Source organism: Pecten maximus, chromosome 17 (assembly GCF_902652985.1).
Source record: "Pecten maximus chromosome 17, xPecMax1.1, whole genome shotgun sequence".
In the NCBI taxonomy this organism is placed as follows: domain Eukaryota; kingdom Metazoa; phylum Mollusca; class Bivalvia; order Pectinida; family Pectinidae; genus Pecten; species Pecten maximus.
Window position 1 is genome coordinate 17,188,034 of NC_047031.1, and position 7,695 is coordinate 17,195,728.

Genomic DNA, 7,695 nt, shown 5'->3' on the forward strand with positions numbered 1-7,695 from the left:
GCTAGGGACATCATACATCTGTTTTGTCATTCTAGGACTCGTCAGTGATGCTAGGGACATCATACATCTGTGTTGTCATTCTAGGACTCGTCACTGATGCAAGGGACATCATACATCTGTTTTGTCATTCTAGGACTCGTCAGTGATGCTAGGGACATCATACATCTGTGTTGTCATTCTAGGACTCGTCAGTGATGCTAGGGACATCATACATCTGTTTTGTCATTCTAGGACTCGTCAGTGATGCTAGGGACATCATACATCTGTTTTGTCATTCTAGGACTCGTCAGTGATGCTAGGGACATCATACATCTGTTTTGTCATTCTAGGACTCGTCACTGATGCTAGGGACATCATACAGCTGTTTTGTCATTCTAGGACTCGTCAGTGATGCTAGGGACATCATACATCTGTTTTGTCATTCTAGGACTCGTCACTGATGCTAGGGACATCATACAGCTGTTTTGTCATTCTAGGACTCGTCAGTGATGCTAGGGACATCATACATCTGTTTTGTCATTCTAGGACTCGTCAGTGATGCTAGGGACATCATACATCTGTTTTGTCATTTTAGGACTCGTCAGTGATGCTAGCGACCAAAGTATATCAGATTTATAGATAGGAACATCGTCTACCTTTATGAAAATAAAAAACTAGAAGGGGAATAACAGCACCCCAAACATCTATATGGATTTAGCAAACATGTTAAGGTCTCTATGTTTTCAAACCTGACAAAGGCATCTAAGAACAATTAGAGTAGGCTAAACCAAGCTAAAAATCGGCAAAGCAATTCTTGTCTGTTAAGCATATTTGGTACTTTTGGTTTTGAATTTTGAGGGGCTTAACGTCCTCCCAACAGCCATATGGAGACAGGTGTCGAGGAGACACATTTAGAGAAAAACCAAGCACTCAAAGACAGAGTTGTAAGGAAAGACAGAGTTAAGATCCCAAGTGATCCAATGAGGATCGGGAATCTATGTTGGTGTCTCAAATGTCCCCCGAATGGAAGACACGGATAAAAATCCCTGATTCTTCTGGGGCAACTTTTAGTCACATGTTGCGATGAATATGTAATACAGCGGACCCTATTCTATTCTATTTGTTAACTTTGTTGTATGCTATAAGCTGGTGTCACGACGGATTTTTATGTAGCTTGCAGCGTTGCAGCAAACCCCGAATCTAAAAATGACATCAACAGAATATACCGCCCAGACTGACCTCAGCAATTGTAGAAGAAAACATAAGAAATACATTTAAATATGATTTTACAACATGTACAGATAATGCATTTAAAAAGAATACCGGCTTCAGAACAAAACTATAATTCAACCTCAAAATCAGTTCAACGAAGGCGAAAGATAAACTAAATTATAGATTTGCATGAAGACCCCTGGTAAATTACAAACAATGAGACCTGGTGTTTCGGAAGAGAAAGCATCTTCTGCTTCATCGAAGAAACTTTTCTGATCAAATCTGGTTTAACTACATCATACAGCTGTTCTGTCCATCTTAGACTCCTAAGTGATGTTAGAAAAAACATCATTGGAATCCGGAAGGAAATCCAAAGGAATAAAACGTCTAAAAATTTTAAAGTGCATAACTCGAGGTGTATAAAGCAAATTTAATTAAGCATTGCACTTTTTGAATACTAAGACAGAGAAAAAAAAAGAGCAAAAAACAACACATAAAAAAATAAATAAATAAATAAATAAATAATAAAAAAAATAAATAAATAAAAACAAATTATTAAATAAAACAAAAAACCATGACGGAACAAAAGATGATTTACCCAAACAATGTTAGAGGCCAGACAAGCGAATATTAACATTGTACAAATGTGCCTTGACAATAACAATACCCAAACAGCGCCATGTTCCCGGGTTCTTTGTCCCAGTATTAGTGTTTTGGAATTAGAATGTATATGCTTATAACAGAGGAAATCTTTTGCATGTCAATCAATGTTACCGTGGATTTACAAACTATCATCTTCTTTCCTCTGTGATATAGTTAAGATTAAACTGGGTTCTTTATGTGTGAAATTATTGAATTTTACCGAAAGACAGGCTGGTTATTTAAGGGATTAAAATGTTTAATTTCCTGTAAGCTGTCATATTTTCAAGAATTTATCATCAATTTCAATAAGCCGCCCATATATGGAGTTATAGCGTGCCGTGGATAATGACTTTACACTGTGGAATACAGACAGATTACCAAGCCACTGCTCGCCTAGGTCTTAGGAGAGTCGCAGTAGTTTGTATTGTACCGGGGAGGCTGGTCTGGTATGATAGATAATATATGCTCTGCAGTTTCCATATAACGATATGTGCTTTTAATGTCAGAAGAAAATATGCTATTGTCTCAAGAACAGAATAGTCTATTGTATCCAGTACAAAAATATCCTGTTGTCTTCAGTACAATAAGTGATATTTTCTAATGTGCAATTTATGCTGTCGTCTTCAAAACAATATATGCTATTGTCCTTATAGCAACATATGCTATTGTCTGCAGTACAACATATGCTATTGTCTCAAAAAATATATGTTATTGTCTCCAGAACAATATATGCTATTGTCTACATTACAAGATATGCTATTGTCTCCCGATTAACATTATGCTATTGTTTCTAGGTCGATACATGCTATTGTCTACAGAGCAAGACATGCTATTGTCTACATAACAATATATGCTATTGTGTCAGGATCAATATATGCTATTGTCTCCAGTTCAAGAAATGCTATTGTCTACAGAACATTGTGTTATTTTTTTCAGTACAATATGTGATATTGTCCCGTGAAGATTATATGCTATTGTTTTAAGAATAGATTATACTATTGTCTTCAAGATAATATATATGTTATTGTCTACAGAACATTGTGTTATTTTCTTCAGTACAATATGTGATACCTATTGTCTCCGGAACAATACGTATTTTTGTCTCCAGAACAAGATACGCTACAGTATCCAGAACGAATTCTGTTATTTACCTCCATAAATGATGCTATTTGCTTTAGTATTACAAATTCTATTGTCCCCCTGATGGTCTCGTCATCATAACCTTTTGAATATGACCATTATACAAATAAACAAAGTCAGACTGATTCACTTCAGTGATAACACTTCCTGGCTAAAACGTTGTAAAATGGACATTACAAAATATCATAAAGCTATTTAACAAAGTATTTCGGTCGCCACTTGTCTCCCGGTGTAGTCAATTTATTTAAGTTTTCTTACTTATCTCGCTTGTGTTTGTCTCCATCGAAACTGATTACTTGGCAACGACAATTTCTTTATAGGAAAAATCTTGATTACAGCAGCTGAATATGAAAGAAATCTTGTTACTTGTCGTGAAAAGCTTGATAATATTATGGTTGGAATAACAAATATTTTGCACGGTATCAATACTTATCATCAAATTAAATGTATGGACTTTTTATATACAAAACATTCTTTTCGAATGAACTGTAATATTTATTGAATTAAACGCTAACAAGTAAAGGTAATATTGGAAGTCATTTTGAAAAAAAAGTTAATGTTCAAAATATACAGATTTTCAGGCATTTTTACATGGAAAAGTAATGAAAATACTAGAAAATTCTGCTGACATGAAAGCACATGGAACCAAGTCGCAGATAATATTGTTTTCGTTAAAAAGAACAATATGTTGTCCTTACTTTCAAACTCATATCTCATATCAATTTAAACATTTTATGCTTCATACAAATGTAATTATATTCAACTTTGAAATTTCATAATCGCAATACACTATAATACATATGAACATATACTCTTTGTTACCTGATCGAGAGAACTAACAAAAGCTATGTCTGTCCATCCTTTTTCTAATAAAATTCAAAAAAAAAAAAAAAAAAAAATGAAATTCAAATTCGAATCTCGTTGAAACTTTAGTGGGATATCCTTACCTAGCTACATCACATCATTTTTTTTCAATATTTTCTAGTTTGTCGTGAGTCTATTTTTCGGTTCATGTTACGGATTGTTTTCCTTTATCTTTCACAAGTCTGGACGTTTTCATCTGGAAAGAAACAATTTCAAAATGAATTGAGAGTTTCCCTTTTGATGAATTAGGTAGAAAACATCTTACAGAATCAAGATTTATAACAGGTTTCTGTTAAGTCACGTTCGTTTGGACATACATTATGTATCTATTTCATGCTTTCTATGTATTTGGCATCCCGTCATATTTCTCAGGATTTTTTATTTTTTTTTTTAAATTTTTTTTTGTTTGGGGGGGGGGGGGGGGGGGGGGGGTAATTTTAATTTTGATTTAGGATTTTTTTTTTTTTTTTTTTAATTCTGTTGCATTGAAATTGAATGAAATGCTGCATTGAAAGTTATACATGGAAAATAAAAACAGATAACATGTTAAATTGTTAAGCTTTCCAGATTTTCAATATTTTATCATTATTATTATTTTAAGAACAAATAAAGCTATCAAACATTCGTAAAATGCGACCAAGTCAAATGCGTCACAATGTTTTTTAGGAAATCACATGATCAGTTCTACCTTACGATATCAAATATATAACAGTTATTTACTTGTATTCATTTAGACCCTTTTCGTTTTTTACAACAGATACGAATCCCAACTTGCCTATGATGTATAATATATGTTTTATCGATGTGTGATTGTCAAGAATATCATTGGTTACAAAACTAACCAATCGTAATTCTCATAGCCTGTGATGTCTTGCTTGGAAGATTATCAAAGCGCTATTGCGAGATAAACAATCGCGAAGGTCGACTAAAGGAGTGATTGTTTTTAATTATATTAATATCTTTTCCTTCTTCAGCTTAGTAAACTTTGACTGCGTTAAAATTAGTGTAAACGCAGTGAAGAATGATAACGGCGGGAATCGGTTACATAATTATGACGTCGTCTCTGTCATCTTTAAGAAGCTAGGACAAACGAAAATATCGACGTGTAAATGGGAACAAGTACCAAATTACATTGCAAAGAAAAAAAAGAAAAAAAAACGAAAAACGAAAAAAAACAGTGATGTTCAGACCAGGAGTTCCGGAAAGGAATGCGTCTTTGACTTCACCGAGGACACCCGCCATATAAAGTTTAGGATATAGTCGGGTGATCTGTGGTACTTAAGTATTCACAACGAGAAGTATGGCTGTGTCAACGGAACCACCAGAACACCAACTTGAACTCTAACGGACCTATCATTAAATCCGACAAGGAAGAAGAAAGCATCCCGATGAAAATATCATATCGACGCCACGTGGTCTACATCAGTCTGCATCTCTCAAACTCTTGTGTGGTTAGTTTTTTTCCCATCTGAGTAATATTACATACATTTGAAATCTGTATTTTCCATAACTTACTGTCAGTGTAAGAGAACTTCACATCACAATATCGATTTTTTGAGAGATTTAAAGCTCCAAAGTTTCATTTATTGCCTGCGATATCATAATGAAATTATATACCAAACCGTATATATCTATAATGTTAAATACGTATTTCTACATATTCCTGACTTTTAACTTGTTTTGAAATGTTAGAGCCAGAACTTCATTTCTTCGAACGAAAATTACGCCAGAATGGATATTTATGAAACAAAGACTCCCTACCTCTTGCTGGTTTTCATTCGGGGTCGTCTAGTGCATGCCAACATTTTTCATCATTTAAACATTTTACGACTTTTAATGTCTGTTTGTTTAGAGCTAACTTCATCACGTCCAACATTAGATTTCTCCCCGGGATAATCTTGTCTTCTGTACGGCGAGCTTAACTCAATGTGTGAAGAGAACGTAAAAATAATCGATATCCGGATATCTCGTCAGGTGTTGATCCTAATTTTATATATCGTGATGGAGATGCTTATTTTAGTCTTTAAAGTCCGGAAATTTATTTCCGTTGTGACTCCACTAATATTAGATACAACTATTAAGGCTTTGCTTTTCAGTATTATGAATCAAGAAGCCCTTTTATAAAATCAAGCTCTAGAAATGATAGAATTTAACCGAACGTTGGCTAATATTACGTAATCGATTTTAGCTTGTGCTATAAATCATTCGAGTTAGCTCCCTTTTGGGAAATCATTCTAGTTCAAGAGTACAGAACGACCACGTGCCATTTACGATTCCTTAAGACAAAGTATGGTAGGAAACGAGTGGATATTAAATCATTGAAAATTTTATACCACACCACCAGGCATATTACTGGTCCCCTGCCAATCAGTTTGGTGAAGTATAAAATTGAATGTTATTCGCCTGTTCAAACAATAGCGGAGTCCATATATATAATCTTAGTACCACAATTCACATACATTTAAATGGTGTATGTTAGGAGCTTTTATTGTAAAATTTTAAACAAAATATATTTTAACGAATTAGGGTACCCGTGTGAATTGATATAGAAAATTAGATATTTAAAGTATAGTTAACGAAGTTATACTTAACAGTGTGAAAATAAGATAACCGCCAAAATGTGTCCATTTGCAGCATATTCGCTATCATTTCTACATTAATCGAAATGAAATGGATTGAAGGTAAATTCAATGTATTTATTTAAGTCTATTTTACGGTATCAATTGTTTTTTAATTTCATATCCCCTTTTCAAATTAATATAGAAGATATCTAACAGTTATAAAATACAAAATATTCGCCCAATTTATTATAAACAATTGCCCGGTAAAAATTATCAAGATATAGGCCCCCCTCGAGAAATATATTTGGTATTACTAAATAAACTCAATATACCACGTCGGTTTTTAATTTCCCCATCGTCGTTTGATAGCAGTGTTTTAATTGGTCAAATCAGAATCACCAGTGAAAATATCATTTTCAAACAATGAATAATTCTCGATATTTCACTGGTAAAATCATAATAAATGTAAATAAGTTATGTTGTTTTTATAAAATATTGAACTGAAAATGATAAAATCATATAAATATTATAAAGGTTTATAAGCTGTATAAATAATAAAATTGTATTTTATTGCGTTCATAAACCCAACAATGTCATTTGGCAATGTCTACGAATGATGGAGTCACCGACGGACGCGTTTAAAGTGCAATCATAATGAAATGTCACACACGGACAAGACTGGACATGAAGCGTCACATCAAAGCAAGTCTTGAAAAGTAGAAAAACCACTAACTAATGACAATGGACGAAACAGCCACGAAACTGAACCTCAAGCTGAGAACAGTAAATATCTAAGCAATTAACAGTGGTTTTAATGTTGTTATAGTCGATATGACAGTAAGATACATGGTGGGCACATGACATGGGAACCGAATTTCGTCAACTTCGAAAAAACTAAACCAACACAAAAATTCCCGCCTTTTTTAATGTCACATGACCCACTGGGTGTTATAGGCGTATGGTGGCAACTGCCTCTTAGCATTGTGTCAGTGGGGAAATGCGGAGCAAATGTAAATATAATGATATAGAGCTACAATATAAACCATAATGAAAACGTTTAAGCAATGAACAGTGGTTTTAATGTTGTTATAGTCGATATGGCAGCAAGATGCATGGTGGGCAAATGGCATGGGAACTCGTTAGGGTTCCATGCTACATTTGCCCACCATACATCTTGCTGCCATTTCGACTATAACAACATTAAAACCACTGTTCAGTACTTATATTGACATTGTCTTACCATTTTCCTCAACTTTGAAAAAAACTAAACCAACACAAAAACTCCCGCCTTTTTTAA